A 12,743-nucleotide genomic window follows, 5' to 3' on the forward strand; every position below is an offset into this window, starting at 1 on the left:
ATCGATGAAGGACGTTATTTTAAATGATAGTTAATTGCAACAATTTCACAGCAAACAAGGCGGGTGAGGGGTTGAGAAATAAGAGTGAGAGGAAAGAGGCCAGGGTGTTATATTGTGAAATGCACGAGATCCGCCACGGACCAAATTGCCGGCGGCACCGCCGGCGGCACCGCCTGCGGTCAGCGGCCCGAAGGCCGTTCTCGTTGTGCGTCGCAGGTTGCGAGGATCGGACAAAAATAGAAACGAGAACAAAGTGGTGCCTCTTTATGCGTGTCCAGCCGGTAAACACGCCGCCATATAACTGCATTGCGGAAGCGACGACTTCTGCGCCTCGCGGAAGTAAATGAATTCTATTCGTCGCCGTGCATTTTTTTCCCCTTCTCACTTTCGCTTTGTTAAAATGTTATTCTACTGAGAAATAAGATGTGGGCAAATTGTTGAAATTCGTTCGCGTACATCCAATTTATTTTTGCAACTTGTGTACAATCGCATGACCGATCATCTTATTTAAATTTTTTCATGCTTCTTTACATAACATTGAACTTAACTTTTTAATAAAAATGTAGGCACTTTCAATCAATCAATTTTCTTAAATCCACTCGTAAAATACTTTTATATAAAAGGTATATATTAACTTTTATAATTCATAGATTATAACAATGTCACTATTCGTATTATTATAGTATCCTATTTGTTTTCTTATTTTAATTTTTACAATTAAATAAACTGATACAATAAGCCAAGAATATATTCAAATAACAAAATGAGAGAGAGAATTTTTTTTGTATCTTAAATTTTCATAAATTTAAAAAGGAAAAGAAAATTATTAAATGTGAAAATAAAAATGAAAATTATTAAATTAATTAATTAATTAAATAAGATGTCAAAATGCTAATAATGCTATTTATTACAATTTATTCTTTTTACATTACACAATTAATACTTTGAATAGATTTAACAATTTTTAAATTCTTAAATTATTATAATTTTTCCTATCCGAATTTTTAGTCAATTTAACCGTACTCATCCAATTAAAAATACAATTTTTAATTGGATTTCATAAATTATTGTGTTATTTATTTATATAACATTTTTATATAGTATTTATATTCCTATCTATTTGTATTCTTCAATTAAAATTATTAAAATTAAAATTATATAATCAATATTTTAAATACAAATTTAAAAATTTCGGATTTTTAATTTGTAACATTTATTTTATTTGTCCGAATTTTTTGATATCCCTATCTACTCGACCGAAAACTCATCAAAACTTTTAATTCATAAATTATAATAATATTAATAATAACAAATTATTTATTCAAATTTTTATAGTATCCTATCTATTCGTATTATTTCTCAATTAGCATTTTACAATTAATTTTTAATAGATTTCCATTACAGAGTTTTTAATTTTTTAATTATAATATTTTCATATCTATCTCAATTCTTTCCCACCCCAAAGCGTTGCTATCAAATTTTAATAATATCTTTATTTATTCGTGAATTTTCTCATAACTTCCTTAGTTAATCGAATCCCTATTTTTGTGCTGGCTAATCTAGCGGAGTTCCTAACTCGCGATCGTTCAATGGGAAATGTATTCAGTCAGGAAAAAAATTCAATATTTAGAAATCCAAAGACATAGATGGCACTTTCCCCCCTAAATGACGTGCAATTACACGTATGTATAAAAATCTTTACTAATTACTAACTTTTTGATTGGCATATTATAGACTAAACTTTTCTGATTCTTCAGGCCAGATCGAACCTACTTTTGCACCTGGCCACGTTGCTTCATCGTCGATTTTGGCTGTATAAAGATTCTGACTACATATAGCCAGAGATGATTGGAAGGAGACATACTCCTTCAATTATTCGGCTAATTATCAGCGCCGGCAGATTTTTTGCTCGATTTTTACACGCGCACGTCGATAAAACCGTCGATCGCGAGGGCCATTCAAAACATTAATAAAATATGAAATTTGTGATAATTTTTAAAGTTAATTTGTTATATCGTGTTCTTGCGCAACACGTGTGATTAATCTTTGATTCAAAATAGAGAGATTTATACATATTTGACATTGATGAATAAAACTTAAGAAAATTGAACGATGAATTGAAGTTAAAGATATTACATAAAAATGAAAATAGTAACGATTAAATAATATAATGAATAATAAGTAAACTCAAGTCGATAAAATTTAAGGCCCATATTATTCGTCCGCATTATTCGCATATATTGTATCGATTAAAATCGTTATTTATATCTCACCATTATTCAGGTGAGAACGTAAAAGATTTACAATGAATGACGTGAGATTCGGACGAGACAATAAATTTCTCGTGTAATCAGCATGTCAATATTACGTAATTATATACAATTTTACGTAATTATTATATCAATGTAAACTCAAAATCTCTCAGATATTGTATATGCATCTGTATAATTTATCCAATACAATAATAAATTTAATAAACGATGTAAATGATAAAATATGATTAATACAGTTAATAATACTTGTATTAGGACAGGATTCAAATTAAAGACAAAATTTCAAAGACCTTAAAATGTAAAACAAAATGTATTTTAAATTAAAGTAAATTAATAATTTATGATTGTATTCCGAAACATTTGCTGAATCTCACGTCATATTAAATTTTCCTTTACCTTATGTAAAGCGAAATTATTAATTAATATAAATGGATAGGATATATACATGATTAGGATCAAATCGGTTTGTTATGTAATTAATTATTACTTTTTGTTATTCGTCCACTTATATTTATGATATACATTATTAAAGAGTTTGATATATATATGTACGTATATATATATATATATATATATATATATATATATATATATATGTCTTTTATATACCGATTTAGATATTTAATCCTGGTAAAATTTAAAAAGAGGAGGTAAGGAGGACAGGTAAATAAAAACATAAGAAACGTATATTCTTATTACATAAATATTTTTTTGCAATCTTTGTTTCTCTTTTTAGAAAGGAATATCATAAACAGATTTGAATAAAAACTTAATGTTTTAGAAAAATACTGATATAATATAAATCTTTACGTGATTTTATCTATTATTATTAAATATTTATTTTAAAAAAATCTAAAAATGAATTAAATGAAATGAATTTAATAAATATCCATATATATTAATATGTTTCTAAAGAAAATTTAATAGATTCAACATTATTATTTTTAAATTGTCTATATTATTTTATATACTATATACGTATATGTCTAATTTTTTAAAACATTTAAATTTTATTTATTTGTACCTTCTTGCGAGATTATTTCACTAACTTTTAAACAGCAAATAATAATAACTAATATTTCAATTGAAAGATAATATAAAATAATGAAGCATGGACACAATGAACTCTACTTCATGAGCTCCATGTCTCTATTTATGTATATTTCAACATAATATATCAATAAATGTTAAATATCATATCATAAGATTAAACCAGGATTAAATATATACCCCAAACTGCATAAGCCTATCCATTTTAGGGCAACAAATCTGTGAAGATATATCCAACTTCAATGCTTTCATAAATATAAATATATATAAAAATAATCTAAGACAAATTTCACAGATTTGTAACCCCAATAAAAAAATTCATCACTCACCGACCCGATGCGCAACAGCGGAGTGAATCTGCCACGACGTAGCTACGATGATTCTGTAACAAGGAAACAGAATATTCAAATTATAACAGCGCTCTAAATGATAGATAATTTAAAAAGTAATTTTTACGCATACCAAATCTACACATTGATTCAAATCTACACATTTGTTTTTCAATTAAATATTCGTTAAAACAATAAAATAATTTTCAAAAAATTTTTTGAAATAAAGGCGCACAAAATTTTAAACTGTTTTTTCCCGAACTAAAATAAAATTGTCGAAATTTAATAACCTAAATATATGTGAAACCAATTAATTTTATATATTTAACAAAAAATGTATATTTACCGCAAGGTTGCTCCGCTGATGCCCGATGCCTCCCCTAGGCCTCCTCCTCCTCCTCCTCTCAGGATGTTAGATCGTCAGATTTCCTTGCACAGGACACTCGCGAATTATTATAATTTTAAATAAAAACGGACTAATTTTAAATAAAAAGTTTTTCGCGCGATACTTTACGGCACTCCACGCTTAGCTGCTCGTGAAAATATCAAATTCCGGTCCATCCGAGTCAGCGAGGGGGATTTTCGGGACACACGTTAACTTCAATCAAGGGTTACGACCGAACCGAGAGAGGACGAATCGATTAAGTTGAATCCGACGTCTCTTGCTTTTTAAAAATCACGTCTAAAATTGACTTAACCATTACACAGGCAATGATTCGGGTCGAATATGTGACGAGAGAAAAGTGTCCATTGCCGATGCCTAATAATCTAGACAATCGGACAACTGAGATTCGGCCTCTCGGCCCACGTGAAAATCGCCCGAACTAAATTCTGGTCAAGTCAGATTAAACGCGATGTTAGGATTTATTAAGGAAAGGGAAAAAAAAAATGGTAAAATGCCGGCTAAGAATTACGTGAATCAATGCGTGAACCGCACTCGCCACATAGGAGCCATTGAGCGACTCGTGGCAATGCTGTGTTGAAAGGAAAAAAAAAAAAATCAAGAGTAACGACGAAAACAAGTCACTCGATCGTAATCTCCCCCCGATTACGAGGATCGAAGGCACTTGTCAAAGGCAAAGCGTGTTCTCCAACGTTTAATGCAATTTGCAACTATGCGAAACACGGTACATCAAGCGTTACGAGTGCGTGAATATTCACACGCCGGCATCATCACGTGTCACGTGACGTGAGGACGTAGCCGGCTACGCCTCAATGAGGTCCCATGCTCCCTTGCCCCCCTTGACAAAACGACTCCCGGCACGAACTGTGATACTTGTCTCAAATGAGGAAGGACGAGGAAAAATGTTTAGCTCGATCGTAGTTCGTAGCTCGGCACTCCCGAAGCGAAACGCGCGGCGCGACGAACCGGCAGCGGTTTGTCCGTTCACTTAAAAATCAGCGGCGGAATGTCGGAATCAAAAGCCGACCGAACAACGCGTGAAACGCGTTTGCTACATAGGAGCCATTGAACGACTCGTAGCTATGCTGTGTTAATACATTATTAATAACAGTAATATTACCTAAACGTTAATATTAATGCTATTAATAACGGTGCAACGGGTACTGTTAGCTTCTTCGTCTTTGGGGTTACGGAACCCCTCGGAATACTAAGCCCCTCAGCCACGCCAAGGCCGTACCCATTTGAGGGGGTTAATGTTTACAAAAGAGTCGTGAATTTTAAAGAGATAAGTCACGCGAATGTGTGTGCGTGTGTGCGTGTGTGTGCGTGTGTGTGTGTGTGTGTGTGTGTGTGTGTGTGTGTGTGTGTGTGTGTGTGTGTGTGTGTGTGTGTGTGTGTGTGTGTGTGTGTGTGTGTGTGTGTGTGTGTGTGTGTGTGTGTGTGTGTGTGTGTGTGTGTGTGTACTTCGTTAAAGAGTCGTTACTTTGAGTTGTACTTATGAATCGTTAATCGCGCCGACTGATAAGGATTTACTGATCATTTATAAGATAATAGCAACGTTTGATATTATTTAGTATCGAAGAAATGCGAAGAAATGCGGAGCGGCGTGTTTTGCTACTACCTGCCCGTTCGAACGCTGGGGAATGAATGGATCGTAAACACGACGCGCGCTACTCGCCGTACGTAAACACAACGCGCGGCGCGTAAATACTTTTCAAGGCTACCCCCAACCAACGGCCTGGCTACGACGAAATATTCAATATTACAAACAATATTACAAACAATGTATGTATTCAACTTACAATATACTTATACGCTACAGCACCTTTTAACAATTGAATATTAAACAGTGCGTGCGTGCGTGTGTGCGTGTGTGTTGCGCGCGCATGCGTGCGTGTGCGTGGTGCGTGTGCGTGGTGTGTGTGTGTGTGTGCGTGTGTGTGTGTGTGTGTGTGTGTGTGTGTGTGTGTGTGTGTGTGTGTGTGTGTGTGTGTGTGTGTGTGTGTGTGTGTGTGTGTGTGTGCTTTGTTAAAGAATTATCATTACGATACGCTTACAAACGCGAGTTAATAAGTATTTATCATTATGTTCGTATTAATATGTAAAATACAGAAATATTTAGTATCATTCGGCATTGACGAAATATAAAGAAATGCGGTGCGACCACCTATCCGTATGAATGTCAGTTAAAGAATGATAGCACGTGAACTGATCGTACACGGCGCACTGCCAACGGCGGATAAACAATTCTCAACGCTAACAATGTGTAAGATGAAATATTCAACAATATTAATAATTCAAAAAAAAACACGACACGAGACGCTATAACGTCTCTTTTGCTTATATTAAATGCTTATATTTTAAATATCTTCTGAATAATCTATTATCGTGCATTTTCTGTTTAACAAACTCGTACAAACTTACAACTATCTATCGAAAATAGATATGTGAATATCTTACATATCTTATTGTGTATTACAGTAAATAATTGTTACAATAAACTAGCTATCGCTGTATGTATGTACATATTATAATTTGCGTAATATTATAAAATATTATGCAAATTACAATAAAATTCAGAATAAGCATTTAAAAGAGCCCAATTATTACAAAAATAATCATCCGTAATTATCCGTCCGTAATTAATTAAGTGAATCTATTATTACATGTACATATATTGTTATGAGTATAAATGTCAAATGTTAATATGAATATTTATGTAAGGTTTTAGTGATGAAATTATACAGTACAATGCTTTTATATAAAATTATTTTATATAAAAATTTATTATTTTATATAAAATAATATAATGTTAAACAATCAATGACACGCGCGAAACGCGGATTTCGTAATAATAATGTTCTAATATTTATAAAACACACAAGTTCTAATTTTTCGATAATGCATGCAATGTTGTTTTTATTGCTAGAAAATATGTCATATATGGTTATTAAAAAATATAATAGGTCTTTGAAATATCATGTTATTAACGGACAGTTTTAATTTTTCTCTTTTCAACTTACTCGTGAGATTTGTCTAAATTCTTAATGTGTGAGGTTCAACGTCACGAAAAATAAATACAAATAATGAGAAAAGGATACAAAATGATACGATTTACTTAGAGCTTATTGTCAGACTGAATAATTATATTATATTGATTAGAAATAAAGAGGAAACTTTTTTTCGAAAGAAAAAAGCGCCGTATACAAAATATTCTTGCGATTCACTGGCGTGAATTATCCGATACAGACATACCTCTCGCTCCGAGTTCTTCTTCTAGTTCGTGGTAAACGCAAAACTTGCGACGGCATTGCTCCCTTCTTCGTATCGAAGCGTGCGTATACCGCTATATTGAGAATGACATGCCACCCTTGTCTTATTCGGCGGACATTTCTGACGTGTTTCTCGTGAGTTTCGTATCAATGATGGAACACGGCCGTCAATTCCACGGATAGGAGAACGGATGGCGGAGAAGTAGCGATCGCTGCTCTATCGAGTTTCCATTTTCCCGGACAGTGTGCCTTACAACCGTATGCCGTCGCTTACTTATTTAGCCGTTATTTCACTCTCTCACTTACCGGCCACCAACATCGCCGTTCTCCACGGTACTCGCAACCGACCGACTTTTCCCTCCCTTTGGCAGCTTGAGATGATACTCTTACTCGAGCCGTGAAATATTTAATGACTCACCTCTTCGATAGTCCACGTTCTCTTGTGCTCTCTCTCTCTCTCTCTCTCTCTCTCTCTCTCTCTCTCTCTCTCTCTCCCTCCTCCGGCGCTTCCAAGCTGTCTCGTCCAGCCCCACGTGTCACTTTGCCATCGCGTGTTGTTGGCTGCAAATTACATTGTCACTGACCATCATCAAGATTCAAAATTTTGATTTACTACATAAACAATATTAATCCTTTCATTATATCATATCACAGCCTTTTTTATCAATCACGTCACGTCTCGAATTGTTTTCTCCAATTATTGGCGAAATAAATAGATTAATTAATTTGCATAAATGTACATTTTATTGAGTGTTATGAGTCATTGATCAAAAGAATAGTATGATACGTATTTATATTATAAATTCGGAATTATTTTTATTAATAATGTAAACTAAAACTACAGTGAAAAATGAAAGCGCAATATTTCTCAGTTAATTATACTTGTATGTTTCTATTTGTACGCCTATGTCGCCATGAATATCGTAGCGTGACACATAGTTCAGTGGTTAATATTAATGCCTCTTCAATTAACGGCATCTATTCCAGATATGTTGTATTCATTGGACAACGCTTTGAGTCAACCGATAGTCCCGGATGTAACCAGAAATTCCGTGTAATATCGCCAAGGGCCACGCGTGCCGTTATAACGTAACCATCCTCAAACGCCACCATTTCGATAACCCAATGAACATGTTGACGATAGAATGCATCTATTGCACACAATTCAATCATCGTGCATAACTAATAAAGATAATCCACTGTGAAAGAACAACGTGGATTAGGTGCAATTTGCTCGTGCATCGTGTGTAATGCCTGTTTACGCATTTTGATATTTAATCGCTTTGTTTCAAAATGGAAATGGAAATTCCAGCTAGAGCTTATTATTTCATCAGCTAAAGGACTTTGAGATTTTCGATCTGTTTCCTTCCTTTACGTGCCATGACTTCCATTCCATTGCTATTTGGCACATTGCAAAATATTGAAATAGAAAATGATTGAATTTTGTTTACAGATAGGAAAGATATTAATAAATATCAATAAGAATAGCAAATTATAATATTAAGTAATATTAGTAATATTTGTTTCTTTTCTCAAACGGTAAATTATAATCGATTAGTTTTTCTTAAAATAAAATTACGCAATATATTTGTTAATGTATTAATGTGATTAATGTGATTAATTACATATGTAAAAATTTATAGATCAACATTGTTGTGTTCTAGTGTTATTTAAATATACAAAAATTATATTTACGATAAATTTTAATTGATTGTCCTATTTAAAATAAAATGCAATGTATTTGTTAATTATCTAATTAATTATATATATATATATATATAAAAACTTCTAAGTCAACATTGTTGTATTATACTTAAATATACAAAAGTTATGGTCACAAATATACAAAAGTATATTTGTTAATTACGTAATTAATTATATATGTACAAATATAACTTACAAATCAGCATTGTTGTAATTTTTAGTAGTATTATATTTAAATATACAAAAAAGTTACGTATAATCTTATCGATAACTCGAATTAATTGCATATGCAAGTTGGGAAGAGGGCAAAATAGGGCAAATTAAAGATAAAGATCGTGAAATGACGAAGGACATTATTTGGACTTATAGACACACATCTACATCTGACATTTGCAAGATAGACTTGTTTGTCTATTTTGCAGTATTTCGCGAAACACAGCACTTAGACAATTTACGCCGAGCGTGACTGTAATTCTTAGGTTACACAGCACAAGCGGGCTCTATTAGCTTGCAACACATGCGCGTGTATGTCGGGGTGCATTTGGGCAAAATCCGTTAGTTCAACATTCCAGGTAGTCACGTGGCGCATTTACGGCGTAACTTTCCAGATTAGATCTGGCCCGCTACATACGTCTATATCCACATGTGGATTTCAAGTCGAGAGCGAGGGTGGATAGAGAGGCCGAAGTGAAGTAAAAGGGTGCCGCGGAAGGGTGTAGCCGGGGGGTGGGAAAGCGCGAAGCCGCTTTCGGAGGGAACATTCCGTTTGGTAAAAGTTTGCCGGCGAAATGAAGTTGGTAAGTTTTTAAATTTCGCCATGCCAATCCACGGAATATAGATCCCTGGGTAATCTTGCGCGAATGTCCTCGCGTCCCACAATGCTCCGGATCTACCTTCGAATTCGTCGCGTCGCGTCGCGTCGCTCGAAACTTTTATATTCGCCCACGTAATAAATTTCAAGTTCATTACACGTAGTAAGCACGTAAAATTTATCCGTGTGCATGTTCGAGAAGAAAGTCGCGCCTGGTTTCTTCGAGTGACAATCATATAACTCTCGTTGCTCGTTGCGACAGGAAGACGGATATATTGGCATTTTCGCGTATAAGAAATATTGTTTTTTTTTTTTTTTTTGATTGACTACATAACAAAGAGTTAACGCTAGAATATTGTGTTTTTTAATTGGTATTGTATTGTTAAGAAATTTTAGAATAAAACTGTGTTTGTTAACATGTAAAAAATAAACGGCCGTATGAATTTTAAACTCATAAAATGAGTTTAATTTTATGAGTTAATTATAAAAAAAATAAAAATTGAATAAAAAAATAAATTCTGTCTTTGTCATTTATTCCGATTAGATATTGTAAAGCGCTTTGCTACTCATTTATCCATTTTTTACCTAACTTTTCATATTAATTTTCGCTACGTCTACAAGATCATTCTTTTCAGTGATTATTAATACTCATCTCAGTTAAGAAGCTAATGTTTTTAATCGAAGATAATTACCGCTACAGAGTTACCTATACCGAATGAAACAGAGCGATTATTTGATTGATTGATTTTGAACGCTGAATTATCCACGCTGAAGATTTCTGGAATACCGCAAATTGGCGCGGTATTCTCGCCAATGCGACGCGCTAACGGTCAGTATATATTGCGCGCGAACACCTTGGGAATGTAAATGTCTTTAAAGAGGACAACAGGGGGTAGCGCTTCCTTGGGGGAAAAGGACTCATTTCGCATTCGACCCGCCGTTCGCTCGAGAACGTTCGCGTTCGCGTTCACGTATTTGTTAATAATTTCCCGGAAGATAGTTTGGGGTGGTAGAGCCATACTGCGGTAACGGACATTCGGACACAGCCCGAGGGGCTGTCTCCGTCGTCGGGCGACCAGACCATCACCTCCTTCCCTCCGAACCGTACCCACCCTCTCTCCCCCCCAAAGGACGGAGGGGGGGGGGGGGGGTTTGCGCTTAGTTGCGGCTTAATGTGCGCCCTCCTCGTAAGGCGCACGTCGTCGCGCTTCGAAGTTCGCTTATGCGATGGTGCGGGTGGTTAGCGAACTTAAAGTCAATCTTGGGTTATGCAAACGCTTATGCTTAGTAAAACGCTTGCTGGGGGCGAGATTCCGGTAACTCGCCAAAGAGAAGGAGAACGGCAAGAAAGACAGAGTGAAAGAGATAGAGAGAGAGAGAGAGAGAGAGAGAGAGGGGGGGGGAGAGAGAAAATTAACTCCGATATAGAGCGTTTTCCAAAGTTAAAGGGCCTCCATCTGTCAGGGATTTCAACGTAGACTGACCGTGCCAACCTGACCTGACCATAGCTTCGGGGTTATTGATGGATTTGCATAGTGGGGAGGGGGGGGAGAGGGGAGAAAGAAACATCGAATAGACGGCGTACACGGTGGTCTTAATTGGATCGAATTGCGCTCTGGCTGCGGTTCACTTGCTTGTCACGTATTGTGCGCGTGTTACGCCGGCGCATATCATTGTTATAAGCGATCGTTACACGCTCCGTTGTACATGTAAGCTACGATTTTTACGAGCGAATCGAATCCATGTGCAAAAATGCGCCGCGGGAAAAATGCCGAAGTGAGTAACGGAAAAACGAAAGCTCGTTTTGATATTTATGACAGCGTTTTGGGATTTTTTTTTTTTTTTTTGTTTTATGCATATTGAAACGAATATGCTTTTTAAACGTAATATTTTTGAAAAAAATATTTTATTTTATTTTATTTTTTTTTTTTCATTTTATATACTTATTGTTCATGAATTTGAATTATTAACAATCAAACATTCTATCTCTTTTAGCAGACTATATAAGAATTTATATATAAAAAAATAAGTTATTAATTAATTAGGTTTAAAATTTATAAATTAATATCCGATTATTAAACCTGGATTTTTATAGGTGTATTATTATTATTAACAATGTTAAAATGTTATGTGAAATATTCTCTTCATATTGCTTTTGAAACGTAATATTAAACGTTTTTTTAATGAGTAAATTTTCGCACTTTTACATTGATTATTAAAAGCATATCTTTTATAAATAAGACTTTCTCTCTTCCTCTCCCTTTACTTTTCTCTTTCTAGCGGCTTTGTATTTATATTTTCTTTAAACGTTTCGTGGATTTAATATTATTAATATTAAATCCAATTACACACGAGACGCCCAATAAATGACGTTATAACTTGTGTGCCATTGGTATGCCGAATCGTTCTTTTCCAGACAATTTGTTCAACATACGAAGCGAGACTGAGTTGAAAAGCGCAGTAACTCGTTCGAAGGGTTTCGGTGTGAAGCGATAGTTAAATCGACTTTACCCAGTATTTCTCTGGATCTCCGAACTCTCTTCCAATTTCACTACCATCGATGTTACATTACATTACGCGTATTCTGTACACGATAAACTCGACTGTAATGAGAGACTTCTATGCCGGGTGTCCTAACGAAGCAAATCTCGTGAACGTGCACGAAGGTGTGTTCTCATTACACGTGTTCTTCTTCTGTTAAAGTCGAATAACACGATTATCAAAGAGAAAGTGCAAATGGTTACGTCATCTTTATTTTTTTTTTTCATTTGCTACAACATTGTCGTTTTACAAATTAATATCCAATTGCGAAAATACTTCGAACTTTTCTTACTCGTAAATCTATCCTTTATTGATTTTATATGTAAACCTTATTATTTTGTGATAATTTTCTGAATCGTG

This window comes from Pogonomyrmex barbatus, unplaced genomic scaffold, assembly GCF_055798465.1.
Source record: "Pogonomyrmex barbatus isolate J1 unplaced genomic scaffold, ASM5579846v1 scaffold21, whole genome shotgun sequence".
Lineage (NCBI taxonomy): Eukaryota > Metazoa > Arthropoda > Insecta > Hymenoptera > Formicidae > Pogonomyrmex > Pogonomyrmex barbatus.